The sequence below is a fragment of the Myodes glareolus genome, chromosome 24 (assembly GCF_982192425.1).
Source record: "Myodes glareolus chromosome 24, mMyoGla1.1, whole genome shotgun sequence".
NCBI lineage: Eukaryota > Metazoa > Chordata > Mammalia > Rodentia > Cricetidae > Myodes > Myodes glareolus.
This window is the reverse complement of record NC_142049.1, coordinates 38,856,785-38,864,707: the sequence shown is the minus strand read 5'-3', so window position 1 is coordinate 38,864,707 and position 7,923 is coordinate 38,856,785. Positions and strand designations below refer to the sequence as shown.

The window sequence follows — 7,923 nt, the reverse complement described above, 5'->3', positions numbered from 1 at the left end:
TCCAGAGAATATTCTACTGTATTATGAATACAAATTATTCAAAATTATTTCAAAATTTTAATAGAATGGCTTATATTATTTAAAAAAATGATGAAAGGAGAAAGATGGATATTCTCATGTATGCTAGCTTTGAAATGATGCCCATGTGCTAGAAGAGTGTCCCATATCCAAACACACATCCAAACACACAAACACACATAAACACACACACACACACATACACACACACACACACACACACACACACACACACACACACACCTTTTCCTTGAAATCAGATGTCACTGAAAGAGAGAACAGATAAATGATTTGAGGATGGAGAACTGATATTGGTGATTACAGGGAAAATCTAGAGATGGCAATCCGGTGTATTTTATCAAAATTTAAATGTTCATATAAAAATAACTTAAAACAGGTCAAAAGTATTAATTGAGACTATTACTCTGAAATCGATGTCAAAACATGTACACTTATGTAAAGCGCTAATACAAGCATGCAGGCAATTGTGAAATTTTGGAAATATGTATATTGTGTTTTTTTTCTAAATGAAAACATCAAATTTTTGCTAAATTATCATGATATTGTTAGATACCATATGCAATTTTTGCATGTTCAGAACTAGGTTTTAAAATAAATTTCAATTTAGAAAATATCCTTATTATTACACATTTTTTTGTAAAAATACATACATTTTGGTGTAGGAGGTCCTTATGTTTATGTGTTCCTTTCATTGGTTAATGAAAAAAGAAACTTCTTGACCTTTTGATAGGGCAGAACTTAGGTAAGGAGGGAAAACAGAACTAAATGCAGGAAGAAAAAAAAAGCAGACGAGAGAGCTGCCATGGAGTCACAAGAGTCAGACATGCTGAATCTTTCCCGGTAAGTCACTGCCATGTAGCAATATAAAGATTGATAGTAATGGGTTGAGAAAAGATGTGAGAATTAGCCAATAAGAGGCTAGAGAAAATGGGCCAAGCAGTGTTTTCATTAATATAATTTCAGTTTGGTTCTATCGGGGCTAAGCAAGCCGGGTGGCTGGGATGAACCAGCAGGCTTTCAATGAAACAATCGGTGCTCAACGTGATCAACTAAATCAATACAATATATGATCTACAAATGGTCGAATAAATACAACTGCTTATTAAAATTATTTTATTTTTGCCAATAGAAATATATACCTAACAAACCCACACTCTATACACATTGTGGCAATTATGTGTATCCATAATTATCATTATTCTTGTGAATTTAAAAGACTATCAATGTTGTTGTAGCTCAGAATCAAATTATTTCTAATCTGAATCTGGTATTTGTCCTTGGCTGTTCTCCTAAGTGTGGGAAAATAAGAAAGTCTCCATCTGTGTTGAAAGTAGAATTTGTGATGTCATTGTGCTAACCTGTTATTATTATTATTTATTTTTTTACTTTTTGTGTAATTTAAGACTTCTAAACTTTTCTTTTTAATACCTTGTCTTCATTAGAAGACACTGTCGCCACACAGATATCCTATTTCTTATGACATGAAATTGTGTCTGACCTTTACTTGCAATATTTTCTGACTGGAGGAAAAATGGTGATTTGTGTGGTTTGATCTGGTAGAAATCGAGGAAACCTTGTAATTTTTTTTTGCTATTTGAACAGATGGATAATTTTGCAATATTGTTGTAATATGATGGAATATATTTTTACTCAGAGGTAGTGCTAATGTTGCCTTTGGGTATTACAATAAATATTTATAACATAGTGAGAAACCATATTCATTCATAGAATTTGCTGGTAAAGATACTGCTTGTTGACTCATTATCTACCTGGCCACATTGAGTAGGTTAGCTTGTTAGATTTGGCACAGATTGCCTTCCTGCCCATGACATATATCTATATTACTGGAAAAAGTTAGAGTGAAAAATTTGAAGATGTCTTTTGGTATCAAATCAATCACACCCTAGGAAAGGTTAATATTGATAAATAATGACTTTTGAAGAAACTGATATAAGTCAAATAATTTAGTTGATATTTTATATTCCTGTTAGCTAAATTTTTTTAAATCTTAAAATACAGTGAAGTTTAGAATAGATAGCAGTGTTGTGTCTGAGTTATACTCAAATTGCAATTTAACAATATACAGATTAACATATGTGTTGACACGAGGCATTACACGCTTCATCCTTCTCTCATAGTCCATGAGAGTCTAACTTTATGCCTGAGGTATCAAGGAGTCCTGATTACCTCTGTAGGTCAGGGCAGTTGTTGGGTCCATGCTGACTACAGTAGACTCTTTTCCATTGTTCATTAATCCCATTTAAGTTTTCTGTCAAGAACCTCATAAAAGAGCCATACATGTGTTAGTTAGCAAGCACTCAGCCTAGAAGCAGGCTCTGTGTTTGCCGTTAGGATTGAGTTTAGCCAAGGAAAGTTGTTATCAAGACACTGTTTTTGGATCCAGTTTTGGGTGGTTTGTCTCTTTCTTAATACTTTTCTATGTCTTATGTTGAATGTCCGGCCCTTAGTAGGAATGCCATCTGTTGGTAGAAAATTTATTCCACCAGATGGTTCCCAAATAACAACAAAATGACTGTTATTAATTATAAATGCTCTTTCTATGGACTATGCTTATTACTGATTCCACCCTAGATTGTAAACCCTCATTTTCTTATTTATGCTATACCATATGAATTGTTAACTTTCTAAGTATAACAAGTTCATATCCTTTTCTCTGTATCACTGCACAATATTGAGACTCTTCTTTTTCCACAGAAGACACTTAGTCTGATTCTCCCAACTAATTTTTCATGTCTATGTATGAGTCATAAAGCTTATTTATTAAACCAGTCCATGCAATATACACTGAAACTTTTTAAAGGAATATTGTTCACCATGGTCTTGCCTTTTTCATGCAAATGCCTTTTTGCAATTTATTTATAAGCCTACTGAGATACACAAATCTAATCTTACATATATTTAACAAGTTTTATGATGAAAATGTATTTAGAATAATACTTGGGAAATATTAGTTTATGTGTATGTTTAGTTTAAAATATCTATAATTATTCCTTAAATATTTCATTTATAAATCAGGAATCTTAATTTTCTGCTACAGGTTTAGACTTGATCTAGAGCTGCCTTAATATATAGGATAAAATTTAGAATATATTATGTGTATTTGGAAGCATATCAATATGAAAAATTTGCTATGTACTCTCAGGAGATTATAAATATAACTCCACTTTATTTGGTAAGAAATATAAAGAGTGTAGAAACCTCTGACTAAGAAGCTGTCAACTAATCAATTTTAAATTTCTTTGTAGTTAGATGCTATGCTAAGTTTCATTGAAAGATTATATCCATAAAATTGTTATGTGTTGTTTGAACTCATAGTATATCATTATCTAAAATATGCATTTTACATTCCTCAACTTTTATATCAAATATTTTTTTTAAAAAATACCCTCTAAAATTTTTTGTCTTGCTCATGCTGCCCCTGACATTCAGTGAGTTATATAAACACAGGAACACAATTCCAAAGAGTAAAATGCCCTGTGAGTATAAATATTTAAATGAGATAACGATAACCTGAAAAACAGAAAAAATACATTACTAAATTTTCTGTCTACTACATTTAACTATGCAAGGAAACCACAGTTCACTAATACTAACGTGTATGAAAATACTGTTTTTGGCTTTATATGTGATTTTCTTGGTACTTTAAAATGACACACAAATTAACACAGGTTAAAAAATTCAAGCCTTAACTCCAGTATTAATTACCAAAATCTATCTGATTCTGAGTTGTCTTCTAGGGGAGTTTACTTTATGACACATTCTTAGACCATTGAGTGTGTAGGGATGGTAAAGGAATAGTCCTGTCTTTTGCTCATTGCTATCATTTATATATCCACTGTTCAGAAAACAGAATTGGAAACTGGAGGAACACAGAGGACTGTATAATTAATAGGAAGGAATGGTATTACAGTGTAGTTTAGAGTAGATAGCAGTATTGTGTTTGGGTTATACTCAAGTAAGTGACTTTATGTTTGATTTTAAGAATATACTCTGGATAACAAGACAAAGTCCAGTCTTTAATATGCTTGTTTGAAAACATGTAAACCTAGAATATATTTTTAGAATGCTCATTTTCAAAGGCATGCATGCTGGTATTATCTGACTCCAGGACATAAGAGTACTATGGTAATAGGAAGTTCTCCAAGTATTCATTGTTAGCTACCCTAGACTGGCAAATGCCAGCCAAAGGAAAAACAAAACATATCTCACATATGATAATTTTAATAAACAACTGCACCAAACTAGTTACAAATAATCTATTTTTGAAAAATATCTGCATCTACCCAGTATTTTAATAATATAAGTCTCAGGGTCCTGGTTGACTTGTTTGTCCACAATTGAGAAGAATGACGAAGATTAAGATAAAAATCAACAAAAGACAACAGATAGAGTTGGAAAGTCATCCACTGAATACTGTGATCTGACTCAAATTTATTATAAAAATATCTTATATACCCTAGTCTAATATGTGGGGAAGGGGAGTGTAAAGACTTTCTTGCTTTGATACAAAGAATTAACAAAGTAATCTCCTAACCACATCTCCAAATATCAAGTGAAAACAGTTTAGATCAAAATTCAATTTTGCCTTAGCAAAACAATCAGTCACCACACCGTAGGTCAAATAATGCTGTGATGTAACCTTGAAAATGCTAAACTTGGTCTGAACTCTTTTCAATTTAATTAATGCAACAGCAGAAGCAGCTGTTTGTTTCTTAGATTGTCTTCTTCGACATAATATTACTACTCATCATTGATAAACACATTCTGTCATGCATGCCCTTTCTTGCTTGCCTGGATGGAGAAAGATCTTATTCATTTATTACAAGACTCTGTTTAAAAAGGGTTATGGGAGAGTGTGTAACTTGGTACCACATACATCTGAGCCAAATTCCCATTGTGACTTCACAAATAACTTGATAAATAAACTCAAACTATTAATGTCTATCAATACAAATATTTCTATAGCTAAAATACCTCCTAGTAAAAAAGTAACTCAAGAAGTAAAGGGTAACTGAATTGGAATGTCCTATTCCAATTTGATTCAGGTTGCCTTTAGCAGGATATTTGTTGATGTTTTCTGCTTTTTGAAATATTATTTTTCTGTAGATTTGGAACCTGTCCTGGCACTTAGAGATCTATAACTGACATTTGTAGATCTGGCTGGCCTCAACTCACAGAAATCTCCCTGCCTCTGTTGATGACACAGGTCAAAGAACCCCAGGCTAACTCCAAGATATAGCTACTATATTGTCTTATTATAAAGGTCCAACTCATGAAACAGGAACAAGAAGACCAACCTTAGCTGAGTGTAGCATGGGAACCACAGAGAGAGGAAACCCTGGGCAGGATGGCTGTTTTCTCTGGGTAAGCAATAGGTCACACACTAACCATTTTCGAAATGATAACACATTTTCATTGTGAAAAGAAGTAATTTCAAAAATTTCCAGGTCAATACCAAAATTTTTTATGAATATTAACAATAAAACTCAATAGGTTAAATTACAATTCTTATAAATTGTTTGTAATGAAAGGAAATATTTTTGTGATGGTGGGATAGGTGTCTTTTCATCTCTTAGAATCCTAATACATTGCTGCTATCATCTTTGAGCGATGTGTTTCAGCTGCTACAGTCCTTGAACTCTGAATATTAGCAGAAAAGCCTATTTTAAATTCCTTCTTATATGTTCTTATATGCTGATGTGTGATTTTATTCACTCATTACATCTAAAATAGTGTCTGATTGCTTTATCAATTTTCTGTCCCACAGAAGGGAAATTTCTGAATCTCAGTTCTCTAGGACTTCTAGTTCATCAGCAGATGAAACCCTGCACTGCAAAGTTAACTTCTGTGTCCCAAGATATATTTAAATTACATGGCCAAACATCCAGTCAACAATCATTTGATGGATTTAGATTGATTAAACTCACAGATGTCAGGGTGATCTATGCAGCAGTTCTACCAAGAAATTGGAATCGCTAACCATCTCTCTGTCCTCCTTCATTTGTCAGATTGCAGTATGGTGACATCAGAGTTTCAGGAACACAATTTCAGCAGTCTCAATTCATTCTCTCTTGGTGAGTACTAGCAGCTACAATATCATCCAGTCTGATATTCCTCTCGTCAATTCACTACGCCAAACTTTCAGGATGCCATTGAGGTTCATTTTCTTTCTATAAAACACACACACACACACACACACACACACACACACACACACACACTCACACACAAACATGCACTTGACCCTATATTATAACAGGGTTTTGTCCTTTCCATAATCCATTGCAACAGTCTTTCCATTTTGCCTTAGACAAAAGTCTCTTCTACACCATCATGCCAAAATCTATGCATGGTACAATGATTGTGGGAATCCACATTTTGAAAATTTAGAATAAAAAGTGCATGATGCTATACATTATGTGGTGACTGAAGAATAACTCTCCTTTATGTATGTTGTCCCATCCAAGGCAGACTGTTCCTGATATATCTATGAGACTGATCCCATGGAAATTATAGAAGACAGATACTTGAAAACAATATACACTAGAGGGTTTAAATAATGTAACCATATGCCATACTTAGCACCACTGCTACATATGCTGTTGCTTCTTCCTAAGGCCTTCAATTTTTTTTTTTACTTTTTTGTTTTGGTCATACTTTAATCTCTTCCCTAGTAGTCAGTTTTTGCTCTCCACTTTCTTCTTTTTCAATATTGTATACTGATGTAGGTGGGTCTTCTGTATTTCTGTTGCTTTTATTGGTTAATTAATAAAGAAACTCCTTGGCCTGATAGATCAGGACATAGGTACTTGGAGTAGACAGAACAGAATGCTGGGAAGAAGGCAATGAAGCAAACACCATGGAACCAGCCACCAGGTCAGACATGCTGAATCTTTCCTGGTAAGCCATGACCTTGTGGTGGCATACAGATTATTAGAAATGGGTTGAATCAATATGTAAGAGCTAGCCAATAAGAGTTTGGAACTAATGGGCCAGGCAGTGTTTAAAAGAATACAGTTTGCATGTAATTATTTTGGGTGTAAACTAGCCAGGGAGCAGGGCGGCAGGAACATGGCCCACTGCTCCTTCTACAACAGAGTGACTCTACAATGTGGTAACTAAATCCACTTGAAAACCTGAGAGGGCTTTACATAAAGGGAAAGAGAGTTTAAGACAGCTTGTTGCTGTTTGCTAGGACGTGCCATAGAGATAGTGGCAGAAAAAAAGCTGCGCCATTTTAAAGCATGGCTTCCTGGGCCCTGCTGCCTGTGCAATCTCCTGCTATTTCTGGACTAGGATGTTTGTATGCCTGCTTGGGATCAGGAAGAAAGTACTCTGAGACCATGCCAATGGCTCAGTGCTCCCCGTCTGCACCTGGGCAGACAGAAGAAACAGGCTTAGGTAGGCAGGAGAGCATACAGAGAGACGAACCCAGGCTGTACAGTGCTCTGCTTGTCAGATTTGGATGTAACTTGGATAAAAATAGTTTCTGTGCTACACGCTCAGTCACGGAGTTATACTGCTGAGTGTGGCTCCTACCTGGCAGCCCTAGAGCTAGCAGAAATGGTACATTCACCATTTTGAAATTGGAGAGAGGTGGAGCCAACATCCAGAGCATCCCGCAATATTGCTGTAATATGATACATCAGAGTTTCAGGAACACATTTCAGCAATCTCATTCCATTCCCTCTTGGTGAGCACAAGCAGCTACATTATCATCCAGTCTGATATTCCTCTGGTCAATCCACTACACCAAAATTTAAGTAAGCCATTGAGGTTCATTTTCTTCTGGTAAAGACACACACACACAAACATGCATTTGAACCGATATTATAACAGAATTTTGTTCTTTACATAATCCAT

The 7,923-nt window shown here is 34.7% G+C and overlaps 1 long non-coding RNA gene across 1 annotated transcript; it reads left to right on the top strand.

The window, feature by feature from the left end:
- Positions 1-5,031: 5,031 nt before the first annotated feature.
- Positions 5,032-6,947, top strand: LOC148118178 (uncharacterized). The gene is made up of 3 exons (XR_015736277.1): positions 5,032-5,424; positions 6,069-6,134; positions 6,854-6,947. It is a non-coding gene; the product is annotated as an uncharacterized LOC148118178 (long non-coding RNA).
- The last annotated feature ends 976 nt before the right edge of the window (positions 6,948-7,923 follow it).